Source organism: Parasteatoda tepidariorum, chromosome 4, assembly GCF_043381705.1.
Source record: "Parasteatoda tepidariorum isolate YZ-2023 chromosome 4, CAS_Ptep_4.0, whole genome shotgun sequence".
Taxonomy (NCBI): Eukaryota; Metazoa; Arthropoda; class Arachnida; order Araneae; family Theridiidae; genus Parasteatoda; species Parasteatoda tepidariorum.
In genome coordinates, this window is record NC_092207.1 from 78,738,495 (window position 1) to 78,752,754 (window position 14,260).

The 14,260-nt window shown below is 28.3% G+C and overlaps 1 protein-coding gene across 1 annotated transcript in view; it reads right to left on the reverse strand.

Annotated features, from left to right (window-relative positions):
- LOC107450269 (protein O-mannosyl-transferase Tmtc3) overlaps nucleotides 1-14,260 on the reverse strand; it is a 246,239-nt gene that overhangs the window by 182,988 nt on the left and 48,991 nt on the right. The window contains exon 2 of the mRNA XM_071180106.1: nucleotides 4,104-4,128. The gene's annotated coding sequence lies outside the window, so the exon portion shown is untranslated. The remainder of the gene's footprint in view (nucleotides 1-4,103; nucleotides 4,129-14,260) is intronic.

The window sequence follows — 14,260 nt, forward strand, 5'->3', positions numbered from 1 at the left end:
ATTACAAATAATTTATCTGAAACATTTTCACTTGAACTGATTAAACAACTAACATTAACATCCAACTAATACTGTTCAATAGATTTGGCATGTACATACGCAAACAATTCCTCTCAAAACTTCGCCCGTAAATGTTCTATTTATAACCATTTTTTATACCACACATTTGTTAAAAAAATACGATGCCGAAAATTCATTTTAACTAAATAGATTGTTTTTATGCCGTACTTTAAGTTATCGTGATAAAATTACTAAATTTTAACACACTTACTAAACTTTATCACACATTATAAGACCTTATTTAATTTTCAACTTTACCAAAATCATTATCAAAGTAATTAGGTAAAAATTATTGAACATTTTGGTGTTCCAAAAGAGCAAGAAACATGGTAAATTTTATCATATTCTGTTTAGTACTAAATTTATCAATCATAACAAAAGCAGTTTATAAATTTTTTTGTAATTAATGTGTACGAAGCAGTAACTTTAGAACAATCTATGTGACTGAAGTGACCGAAAACTATCTATCTATCTATCTATATATATATATAAATTTAAAAAAAAAACTTAATAATTTTTAGTAAAAAAATTGTTGATGTTGATCGATTTTGCGCCTTTTTGAAATAATGCGCCCATGGCATTCGCCATACCCTAGATACGCCACTGCTTATCACTTCTATTATCCAATGCCATCTTTATATATTATATTTCAAATCACTTTTGTTTTTCCTCATTCATGTGAGGCAAGTCTTNGTTTTAATATATATATATATATATATATATATTAAAACATAAATACTATTGAGTAAAAAATAATGAATATAATCATAATTTTTTTTCAATCTGATCATTTTAGTTCATTTATCTAAACATTTTCACTTTATCAGATTAGGCGACTATTATTAACATCAAACTAATATTGTTCAATAGATTTGGCGTGCACTTAAGCAAATAAATCCCTCTCGAAACTTCGCCAATGAACATTCTATTTATAACCATTTTCTTTACCAACAAAACAGCTTTATTGATTACATTTCCTGAAACATCGAAATCATGAATTACAATGTAGCTGGAATCAAAGACCCGGATATAATTCAACGGGGTAAATAGATCACAGCAATTCCGATTTATCGCCCATTGCAAAACTCACGAATCTCCAGCATTAAATAATACGTTCTGCCAATATTAATACAATGTAATCCCGTCTGAAACTAAACGCTCACAAAATGGATGCTCTGGAATTGATTGAAATTTCGACACATGAGAGAGAATTAAATATTGACTCGATGAAGTAGACATACCTATTGATTTCTGTTCTGACTTTAATAATCCACTAACACAAGATACGCTCTGTTTGTTCCCCAATGGCACTACTTTGTTTACTGGCCTCCAATCGCGGTAATACTATTGCTTGCTCGTACTAGCTATACCATTCTAGAACAGCATCCCCCATTCCAATATCCTCGCCATTGCACAAACATTATGTTTGGCATATGATGCTAAAATCTTCCAAAGATGAATGAATGGAATGCTTTATGCAACATACTTATTTGGAATGATGCATTGACTTGATGATGTTAATTGGAAATACTAAGAACTGAGCGATGGTCAAAGAATGTATTGAGAAATATGGAATATATTATGATAATTAATTTTGAAACGCAAATTTATATTATTGAATGCTTATTATATTCTGCAATAAAATAAAGTGTGGAATATCAGACTAAAATTCAAAAGCAAGAAAATTCATTAGGCATGGCGTATTACTTTATTTTCTTGTATTAGTTTTCAATGTGCGTTATTTCACATAACTATGAATTATATTTTAACTTTACACTTAAAAATACGCTTTAATATAAAATAGGATCCATCTTAAACTCGATACATGTTTATGACAGTCAAATGTAAGTGAAGACAAAGGAGAAAACAAATTTGTGTCCATTTTGAATATTTGAATATTGTCCGTATGAATATTTGTTACATTTTGAGCATTACTAATTTTTGACAAAACCAAAACTTTAAAATCGGATCTCTCCGAGAGTTATTACAACGAGAAGATCGGCCGTTCAGTAGATAAAACTTTTTCCACTCGCAAAATCAGTTTTCAGCTTCCATGGAGAAAAACAGTTCTATTTTAGAAATCATTAATGAAATTACTTGATGGGGAATATTTAAGTGTTACAAATCAGAGCTTGTAAAATTAAAAACTACTGCTGGAAAACGTAAAAAATTAATATTTTTTCTTGTAGTTGGTGTTGCATTGTTAAAGTTGGTTTTAGAAATTCATTTTTAGCGTGGTCTTATTTAAATACTGCAATCCAATTGCTTAATTCTTACCATAACTTTATAAAAATGAATACACTAAAAGCCAGCTATGACTATTTTCTGTTCAATACAAGTGTTGAAACTAATGGGAGTACAAAAAACAAAGAGAATGAAAAAGGTTCTAGTATTATGACGTGCTAAATACACCAAGCTTTCGACAAATATTTAAAATGGATCAAAGTATTGAAACAAAAAAATACTAATTAATATATAAATATTAATAGTTAAAGAAACGCGCACCGTTCATCTCGTTTTTTTAAGAATAAATCTTGGAAATGGATATGTAAATTCCAAGGAAAATTGCTTAAAATATTCCTAACCAATTCAATGAATAGCGTTATGTTATTGTTATGTTTAGCGTTAACATAAAAGCATTTCTGTGATTATGTTTACAGAAATGTTATGTTCATTTCTGAGATTATGTTAGCAGAAATGTTACGTTCATTTCTGTTATTTTCAGCAGCGTGGCTAAAATTCTTAATCGTTGTAGACAAATATTAAGTTTGTTCGTATATTACTCATAATAGTGTCAAAAACCATATCTTTTTATACTTAATATGCATAAAATTGCAATTCCATTATTATATTATTTGTAGTTCCATGGTATATCATTTATCATTGTGTTAACTTTTTCAAGAATATCCTATTGATGTTAGTTTCGTTTCATAGTAAACCATTATCAGTTAATAGCACAAACATTTCTTAATTCAGGCCTAATTTTTTAATTAAGTTTTCATTGGCAGTAAAAAAAGAATTCCTCCATAAATCTCGTATCATTTATTGAACAGTTTTCCTATAAAATTAAAATCAAACATAAACGGAAACACTTTTGCTTTACTGAATTGCAATCGAACTTATCGATTTTAACTGATTTTCATTAAAATTATTAAACTCGATTTAAAAAAATTTTAAGAATATAAATCTCATTTATGTTTTTTTTTCCTTTTCCTCTGAAGTTCAAAATCCTAATGACTTTTTAAATCGGCAACTGAACTTTCTTATCTCAAAAGAGAGACAAAATTCAAAAAGCTTTTACATTTCATGGTACAACTAATGAGATTTGTTTTTACTTTTTTTCACTTGCCTAGAATATTATCGTTTTTTCTTCGTTTTATTACTCTTATATAGTGTAACACAGCTTTTGATTTCCGTAAAATGTAGAATTATTATTTTTTACTTTACCGTCTGGATTTAGTTTAAACTAACGAGTATTTTTCGTGTTTATACAAACTTTACTATTTCAGCAAATTCAATTTAAAATATGTAGAGCTCGTGTTTTTTTACTTATGTACTACAACTTATTTTGGGCGAGTTATGCGAAATGTTTCTTTGCTTTTCCAAAAATTTGAACTACGAATTTCCTATTTAGTTTTGGTATTATTATTAGGACTTTCTTAACAGGTTTTACAATTTTAAATATCTGAAAACATTCATGAGCTTTTTGATGAGTTTTCTCAAAATGGTAAAATAATGAGATAGTAAAATCATATTAACACATGAGTGAATAAATCCACTATAACCAACTTTTCTAATAAGTAAAATATTCTAAAAATAAAACTATTATAATGAATATTAGTACAATTTTACTGTTAAAATATAATGAAACTAATTTGACTAATAGGAGTTTTTTGCCATATTAAGATCTATTTAATGTTTTATTAATAATTCTAACTATTTTCCCCAAAATATATAGAATAAATTTGAAAAAAAAACGCATTCAAGATATTTTAATTCTCTTAATGACATATTCAAGAAAATGAACTAGAAAATGTACTTACCAAGTATTTAAAAACTCAAAGAGCTCTAAAAAAGAAGAGAAAAAAAACATTAAGACTGTATCATACCATTAAACAATCATCAAATATTTCTTATAAGATCTTTTATTTAATAAAACGTAGTACTAATAAATCACAAGATACATTGAACTGAATATATAAAACAAGTTAAAAAATGAAAATTTTATTATAATCTTCAATATTCAAAAGAAATTGAAATTTAAAACTATCTATAAAAGGTCTTTTTCCTTCAAAATATATTTAGAATTTATTTTCGAATTTATTAGCTTAAATATTTAACTCTGAAAATTAAAACTGCAGGAGAACAATATCAAATAATAACTTTTGCATCAGATTGAGTGGATTGGTTTGGATTCCATGTGCAAGAGCTATAATTTGCTACAACGTGTCTATAATTATATGACTATAAAATTACATAATATAATATCTGAAATTTTTCGGGCAAAGAAAGGATAAATAACAATTTCTTCAATTGTTATTTTATCATATTTGCAAAAAAAGTCAAGTAACTATAAAGCTGAATTAAAGCTGTTATGTGTGAGAAGAACCATTTCTTAACTTTCCCCCAATTCCATTAAATAACCAGAATTTTATTGCCCCAACTAGGCCTACGTAAGGAAACCACTTCGTTCCCTTCAACTGGCTATAGATTATAGCCAAGAGGGCTAATCTGTCAATCTCATAAACGACAGAACGGGGGTTTAAGTCCTAGCGTTGGCATTTCAATATTTCCTCCATTTTTTTAAGTACGTGAAGAGTTTCCAGTGTCTTGCACTCCCTAATTTGTGACTCTGGACTATCAAAATTTGATATTCTCATTCTCGCATAGATGGCTGAACGATATATCTGCTTAACATGAAAAAATATAATATTGAACTTCTCTTACTATAGAGAAAACAACCAGATTAACTAAATCTACCACATTCCACGGATCATTTGATAAAACACAACTCAACCATAACTTAACTCCATTGCCTTAATGGAAAGCTTAGGACCATAATTTCATGGTGGACCATAATTTCTGCTCTACAATTCAACTTCATGATGCTTTCAGTTCTGCAAAGTCTTAAGCAGACATAAAAATGTAAAAATGAACGTTTTTCTTATGAGAGCCAAAGTGCCTTTTTTCTACTGCTTTAGTTATTTCCATAATTTTTTATTTTACTAATCAACAGAGAGGCAAAAAATTGATATATTATTCCTAGAAACAATTTAGGAAAAGTTTAAAAAAAAAAGATGAAAAAAAAGAGTTTCAAAGCTCACTTGTATCTTTAAAAATATCAAACAATTAAAATTAGCAAAATAAATAGCAAAAAACGATCAAAATGTCCCCAAAGACGCTTCTCATATTAATAGAAGCAACTTCCAACATAGTAGCCTTAATTAATTTAATGAAACAATTTATTATTTTTGCTGTAAAGACTATCTTACCAACGAAAGTTTCATCACATGCGTAAAATAGAGTTTCACATCATAATTAAAAACCGCTTAAAGAAATAATAAATCTATAAAAAGCTTGCTGTACATCGAAAGAGTTTTTTTAATGAATTTAAAAAAAATTATAAATTATATTTAAGTTGTAAATAAATATTTATTTTATAGTTTTAGCAGTTACTCTAGTGGAGCCGTAGTGGCTCAGGCGATGGAGCGTTTGCCTTCTAATGAAGTGAAGTTTCAATAATAGGAAGGACTGGTAGATTTAAATTATGCTCCCGTCTCGCACCAGAAACAATGATGACGTACAATACCCTAAGTGAAAAACGAATCATAGAATCCCTTGCCGTCGGCCTATCCGCAGGAGGTTTTCATAGTTTTCCTGTCCATGTAACGCAAATGCGGTTTAGTTCAATCAAAAAGTCTTCTACGAAGGCTAGTTTGTTCCAATGCATGTTCAAGGAGGTCCCTTGTCTTCTGGGTAGGGTTCAAAATTGCAAAGAAATGGAGTTAGATATTTATAATCCTTAACTCAAAATTGAGTAATCTGTTCAAACCCGGATAAAAAAAAATATTCTGATGATACACCTAAGCAGAAAGCATTTCAAGTCAAATAATAGCAAAATTAATTGTCGAGTAATTTACTCAGTTTTTATCATTTACAAATTAAAATTATGATAAATGAAAAAAAAAATCTTAAGAATTAACAATTATTTCACTTTGTTGCTTTATGGTTATTTTTTAAAGTATACCAACACTTTTTTTTGGTATAGACTTTTTTTTTCTTCGCAATTGTTTAAAAAAGTTTCGCAATTTCAATTTTTTTTTCATTTTTCTAAGAGCAAAGAAAGTATGACATCTAGAAAGACATTACGTGACAATTTTGCTAGTTCCAGCCTTTTGAGGTCCTTTTCTGCAAATGACACATGCCCTAGGAAAAATTTTTCCGCTTTAACTGAAGTTTTGACATGAAACAAGTTGGCGAATGCTTTGATATCGTTACTGATACTTTCCCCTCGAGACTTTTCTCATGTCTTAAAAATATAACCAAAACTAAAAAAAAAGAAAATTTCTTCTTAGATTAATTTTTGGAAATGAAACATCAATAAAATAATAAACGTCTAGAAGAATGAACTTTCGCTTGACAAAAAGTATAAAAATAATATTTGAATGCGTCAAAATGGCTTTTTCCGTTTTAATTTATTATTATAGCTTTAAAATGTGGGCTTTTTGCACTAGTTATTATTACAAGCTTTTTTAGACATCTATATCAATCAAAAAATATGGTTTAATACAATGCATAAAATATTTCTTGCATTTAACGTACAGTATGCTGAAAAAATAACGAATCACATGAAATAAATTTCGATTTAATGTTCAGATTTTAATGTACTAGGAATCAATCTTAACCCAAAATGTTTATTAAATTTATTTTTCATACTTTTTTCATTATTTTGCATTATTTTAGGACAAAAAAATTAAATTTAGCATTTTCATAATTTATGGTTTTGAAATACAACATGAAATACAGCTTTTACGCATTGAAAGTCATATCTTCCAAACGTGATTCACTTTCAAACACTTTTTTCAAATAAGCACTTATTTGCAGTTGCTCAGATTTAAAAAAAAACAACTATCCGGTATTCATTATTAAAATTTCGGTAGTTTAAAAAATAAATTAGAGATAAATTCTTGAATATGAATGAATTTTCTTGGTAATATAATACCAATGTAACTCAGATAATCTAACAGAATTTTTTAGTATCTATTAGATCTATTACGCAATGTAATTTTTTAAAGCACAATTATACAGTGTAATTTTATGAAAGTACAAATTTTGAAAAAAATTGGTTGAACTGCTCCTGAGAAATTGAATTTTAAACATACAATTTCTTTAATATTCGATTTTCTTAAACTTATAATTCATATTTGATTCTCATTCCTTGTTTTAATAAATATGACGCAACGTTAGAAATATTTGCAATATTTCTGACGACTTATAGGGTTTTCTTATTTCGCTAATGATGATAAACTTTTTGTAACATTTAGTTGCCTCGACTTGAGATTTGCTAAAAATTCTGTTACAATGAATTAGCAAAAATTGATCTTTCTCCGTATTCCGTTGTAATATGCAACAAAGAATAAAAAAGTGCTATATAAACTACATTTCTCTGAAATGTTTCCTGAATTTTCACAATACTCGTATACATTAACTTTGAAGATCGCAGCTTTAATTAAAACGATATAAGTGTAAATAAGGAAAAGGATTTAGACTTTATTTATATATGCTTGCATTTAAACAATACAGATCAATTAGAAGAGCAGGAGACAGTTTAAAATAAACGTATAACCTAACAAATATGTTATGAAAGATTTTTCCAAGCATAAAAGCTGCATACGTGCATTTAAAAAGTAAAGAACACATTTTGAATTCAAATGTTTTACCTGAAAGGTAAGCAAGTAAGAAATTTCTGTACTGCAAGTAAGAATGTACAATCTTTAGAAACATGTGTATTGTTATACTCGGAATAAAGAAGAAACAGTAAATTTGAATAGGATTTTGTTAGGATGTCTGGTGCATTTAAAAATTAAAGAACACATTTTAAATTCAAATGTTTTACCTGAAGGGGATGCAAGTTAGAAATAAAGAATCTTTTGAAACATGTGTATTGTTATACTCGGAATAAAGAAGAAATAGCAAATTTTATTTGGATTTTGTTACATGGATATGGTGCTAATTATTAAAGGAAAAATTTGTGCTTGAGTTTATTTTTTATAACTCCAGAATAACAGCGTCCTGAAATTGGGACAGTGGACGCTAGAAGAAATTTTAGTCGCCAATCCTAAAAACCATTCGAAACATAGACCGTCAGTTAGACCGCACAAGTGAGAAATTTGATAAATTGATCTCTTTGCATAAATTTATCCTTACAAATTCAGCATACATTGTTTTAAATAAATATCAAAATATTATACAAAAATTATATAAAATTTTTTGTTTTATTCTAGTGTTTTCAATTCGATCCTTTTTTAATTTTATTTATTTTTTTGTCACCTGTTTAGGCAGTGGAGGTGCGATTGTTCCTGTTTTTCAGTGACGCCATCTATGGCCAGGAATTTGACTTCTGCCACGCCATTCACGTAACCACAACACGTTTAGAGGGCGGGTCACATTCACACCCAAATGAGAAAGGACGTAGAACGCAGAGAGAGAGAAAGAAACATCCATGCCTTGCCCGGGATTCGAACCCAGGACCTTTCTGATGCAAGGAGAGTTCCCTGCCCCCTACACAGACCAGTCGGTAACTTATTTGTTAAAACAATGTTTAAAAACCAATTGAATAGTACTGTAGTTATAAGTTTATTCTTTTGATAATTAAATGTGATAACGGCTTCTTCGAAAAAAAGAGAAACATCTGAGCAAATATAAGTTTAAAAAAAAGAAGACGAAAATTGAAGTGAAAAATGAAAGAGGGGGAAGAAATAAAATTTAATTTTGAAAGTTCCGTCGAAGTATTAAACACTTTTTTTTTAAAAACTGCGAACTGAAATTTTTTCAATAATGACTAAAAATTCAGTATGCTTCTTATTTTGCTTACTATTTTTAAATTATGTTTGATTTTCTGTACAAACTTTTAACAGAAATAGCTTCAAAATATTCGCTTTGAAAAAGTTTTTTTCACAAAACCTATATACTTAGAGAATATTGTTACCACGTAAACACAAATAGCAAACATTGAAAAAGTGTATATCAATAGCTTTAATACATTTTATATTATATTAAAAACTTTTTATATGCTTTGAAAGAGATTCAAAGAACTTGACATTTATAAGGAAAATAGAATATCTTAGAAAGTCTATAGGAATATTTTAACTTATTTTATAAGATATCTAAGTTTCACTTCATAGCGAAAATGCCAGCAATTTTATTCGGTGACATAAGATCTATAAGAATATATTTCCAATAAGAGGACTGTTTCTGATTTCATTGGTTCTCTAACACTTTCCATGAATATTGTTTTGGGAAACTACAGCTCGAAACGTTGCCATCACAACGAAACACTTTCTATATAAATTTATTCAATAGTAAGAAACGCATTCTGAATATACGCATTGCTTACAGAAGTTTACTTTTATCTTGTCGCTTTTCTAGGCAATAAGCAGAAAATATATTTCAATATTGATAAAAAAGACAACCTTTATTGCTTTGTACGAAATATCACATGCAATGCATTGTTTTTCAATTCTCAGAATTTCGTAAAAGGGAAAAATATGTATTATAAATCTGTCACTAAACAACGTATATTATTTATTTAAACGCAACAAAATCTGATGAAAATAAAGTCTGCAAACATATTTTGAATAAAAATAAATTGTTTTATTCTAGGAAAGTTTAATTTAATGTAAATGGTTTAAACTTTAAAGATGAACCATCAAAAAGATGATGCTCTGAACTAAGAGAAATGAAAAAAAAATCTAATATCTTTATCTAATCTTCAAGATAGGTAAAAAATCTAAAGAAATTCAATGCACAATTTCACTATAAATATAATTATATCGTTTCCAGAAGAGGTAATAAATTAATCATGCCTTGTTTTAAGCATATATGCTGAAACCGCTTCGTAATATTGATCTCGGTTAAGTTGACAACTGATCCTGATATCCTTCTTGTAACTTCTGTAGAACATTAACAGGAGAGCTTTCAGATTCAATATGCACCCTACTGCGTATAAACAGAGACCACGATCCCCAGTTTTCAATAAGTAGATTTTTGCTCCATCTCCACTTGTAAGAGTAGAATGTTTTATTATTAACGTTTGTGTGTCCGTCATTATAATATATATTTGACTAAAAATATTTTTTGAAATAAAATTACACTGTTGATGTAATGTTAATGATCAAATGCATAATTTGATACTTATTTTGTTCATATGTGTTCAAGAATTTTTCACCTAAAAAACAAGTCTTGAATGAATTAGATTTTATAAGCATCTCAAAGAATATAATTATATACACATTTCTCTTCTAAATTTTAAATGTTGTTATTTTGTATCGTTTTTTAGGTGTATACAAGGTCATTGAAGAGATGTCTGAGCCAAAGGCTGAACTACATCCTTGCGTGGAATAAATTAAACAACTGTCAAAATTTTGTGGCTATGCAACTAGCTATTTGCACTTTTCCTATCGAACGATATGGTATTCCAGTTCCAATAAAACTTATTCTTATTGGTTTTTATCTAACTGATTTATTATTGATGGATTGCCAGTGGTCTGGTAATTGAAGTGATGCCAGCTAAGATATCTTTATATATATATATATCTTTATATAAACTAATCTTTATTATCTTTATATGAACTAATCTTTTTTTAATCTTCATTAAACTACATCTTCATACAAACTAATAAAAAAGGAAAAATCTAATTGCTTTGTTCTTTTTCCAGTTGAAATTTTTTTCTTCTCGCTTTTTTGAAATTGCAGTGAAATTTCAATTGCATGCATGTTATTAGAACATTATTTTTAATTTAATGGTTAAGTTATAACAAGTAAATGTTTATTTTTGCAGACCATGAATTAACCATTGAGTTTTACTTAATTTCATGAGGGTAACATGCAAATAGTCATTATTATCACTTAAAGAAACTTCTTGGGAAAAATATGCATTTAATTCTTAGCAAGAGTAACATAGTATGTTTTTCAATTTAGCAGCAAATTAAAATGTTGAAGCAGTGGAGAAATCCTGCGTCATTGACCTATTTGAGGCTAAAGAACATGAAACCTCTCCGATAATAATCCTCTTTCCATTTTGAGAAGGAAACTAAACCAGCTACATCAACCTCAAGCCTCTACTTTTAATTGGTATGACAACAAATCCGCTGGTAATTTTTTGATGTATGAAATCCCTCGATATCTCACCAATTCTGTGTAAACTCGGAATTGGTAACCTCAAGTACATGAGATTTAAAAATGGAATGATAATTTTCCCACCGTATACTAGCTGCAATACCTCAGCATCTTTGGAACACATCTTGGACTGTATTAACATTACTGAGGAGGACATATTCCTAAAAAAAAAACGATGCTTACCTCAGAGTTAATAAGACATTTTAAAATTAGGCTAATCTAAAGCATGGAGATAAGTTCCCCCACCATAAATTAAGTAGTCGGAAAATGCATATTTTCATAATTTAATAAGATTAGATTAACTGAGATTAAAAAAATATTCGCTACATTATGAATACATTTTTGAAAGATGAAACTTTTGAAATAGCTGAAAAAATAATTATTCTAAAATGAATGTTATAATCCAATAAATATTTTTTTTTAATTAAGCAGAGGGAACATGTTATATATTCTTCACATTATAAGATTTTCTTCCTGCAATGCAAAAAATTTAATTTTTGTAAAAAATAAGAAAAAAATAAAAAAATACAAATAAATAAACTTTCCTGTTATGAATGCGTGTTTAACTCTCAAAAAAATAATTTAGTTTTTATGCTTTTTTAGTTTAGCATAGTCAAAATTACATGTTTTTGAAACATTGTAAGGTTATCTCAATGGAAAGTACAATATTGCTTTATATAATAAATAAATGTTTGAAGAATAAAAATAGATTAAGAAACTCTTTCCAGAATTAATTAAAATAAATAAATCCTCAATTAAAAGACACTTTACTTAGAGGGAGAGAGATATTTGGAAAGCGCAGAAATTAAACAGAATTGATTAAATACCATCTTTGAGAGACGACTTTATTAGAGCTACATTGGAACTCCAAAAGAAGGATTTTCATTTTTTTATTGTATGATAATTTTCCTGATCTCTTCCTTTATCGAAAACTGGCGACTAAATAAAGTACCGTAATATGATGCATCGCTTTTCTCATTCAAATACCACCTCTTCATTTAAAACCTTTCTTTTTTATTATTATTTTCCGTTTGTGTTCAATGTATCAGAAATACACTCCTAAAAATCCATATCCATTAACATGAAACAAGCTTTTCCCTTTTAGCTTTTCTTTCGTTGTTAATTTTGTAAGATCCAATCCCACCCCGTGCCCACCCAAAATGTATCTCATTCCTTCGAGACCCCCATTGCATTTGCATACAACTTTGCCGATTCGGTTTCTCTCGAACCGTAATTGTATGCAAATGGCAGCACATTGCGTAATTGCGAGATTTGCATCAATTAATTTCGCCAAGACCGATTTTTGGCGATGAATCAAACCCTTTGAAAGGTTTTTTTTTCCTACTTAGTTTCTTCCTTTCTACTTATTCGAGCAAAAGAGGATTGTGGGAAATTAGTTAGATAGGGAGAGGGGAAATGTATCGTGGAATATTTACTACTGGGATTTCATCTCATAATACGCAGATGTTTCAGATACTCAGTGTTTAATATTTTTCTGAAACCAAATAGAAGCACGCTTGCCTAATTTTATTTGCTGCGAGAAAAGAAATATTAGTAATCAATATCTAACGAAATTTCTGTTACGTACTAATTTCAGTTAATGAATGCTTCAAATTTATAAGTTCTTCTAAAATATAGCTATTTTTATTAAAAATAGAGAGAAAGCCTTATTGGAACAAATATTGAAACGCTTTTATTTTATTATTTTGAAGAAAAAAACTTTTTACGATGTTTATTTCGAAATAAATATTTAATTTTAAATTGGAATTTTAATATATAGTATCACCATACCTGTTCTGAATAATTTTACGAAATTTTAAGTAAATAAAGTAATGATGTTTATTGAATAATGTATAAACTGAGTAATAGGTCGTAAAGTGACAAAACCAAGTACTTATTACATTCATTTAAAGTTATAAGAAAGGGAATTACAAGATCCATAATTGAAATATTCTACATTATTCTCCATCAAGAATTACTACCCAAAATTGTGTTTTTGTTACAAGGTGTCAACTACTGGAATTGAATTGAACTGAATATAAGACTTAATTGCACATGGTCCAAAAATGAGCATGATGAGCCAATAAAGAAGTTTTAAAAAAATCAAAAGTAAATTGTATGCTGAAAAATTTCTCAAACTAAATTCCGCGAAATTGATAAAACAGTTTGCCGAAACTGATGAATTCAAAAGTGAATAAAATAAGATAAAATTCTAAAATACGATAATTCAGTGAAATATCAATAGAAAATCAAAATGTATAGATGTTAGGATGATTGACTTCGTCTAACAAGTTTTTTATACATAAAATAGAGCTGTAATGAAAGATAAGATTTTGGTTGAAACAAGGGCAAACTATTTAGATTTGATGAATGAGTGAAGTATTGCAAGTACAGCATTTAGGAGGAGGCTTCCCAAATAACAAATGAAGATGAGTTAGTCGAGTAAGCTAAACGTATGTGTCAACTACTGAAATAAACGAATTAACAATAGTTAAAGATTTCTTAAAGTTTTTTTTTCACGAAGCACAATGTATCCTCATGCTGTAATACAATGGCAGAATCAATAGCAAGAAAATACTGCATTTTCCTGAAGTTGTAAATAAATGATCATTGAAAAATAAGTGTATCACCTAAAAAATGGGAATACCTGAATCAGATTTCTAATTTTGAAATGTATATCTTTTTATTTACAATGACAAAGATTGCTACCATATTTATTGCAAATTACAATCATTATATTTCCCTCAGAAATTACAACCTCTCCTCAGGTGTGACCCATTTAGGGTATGAAATAACTAACCAC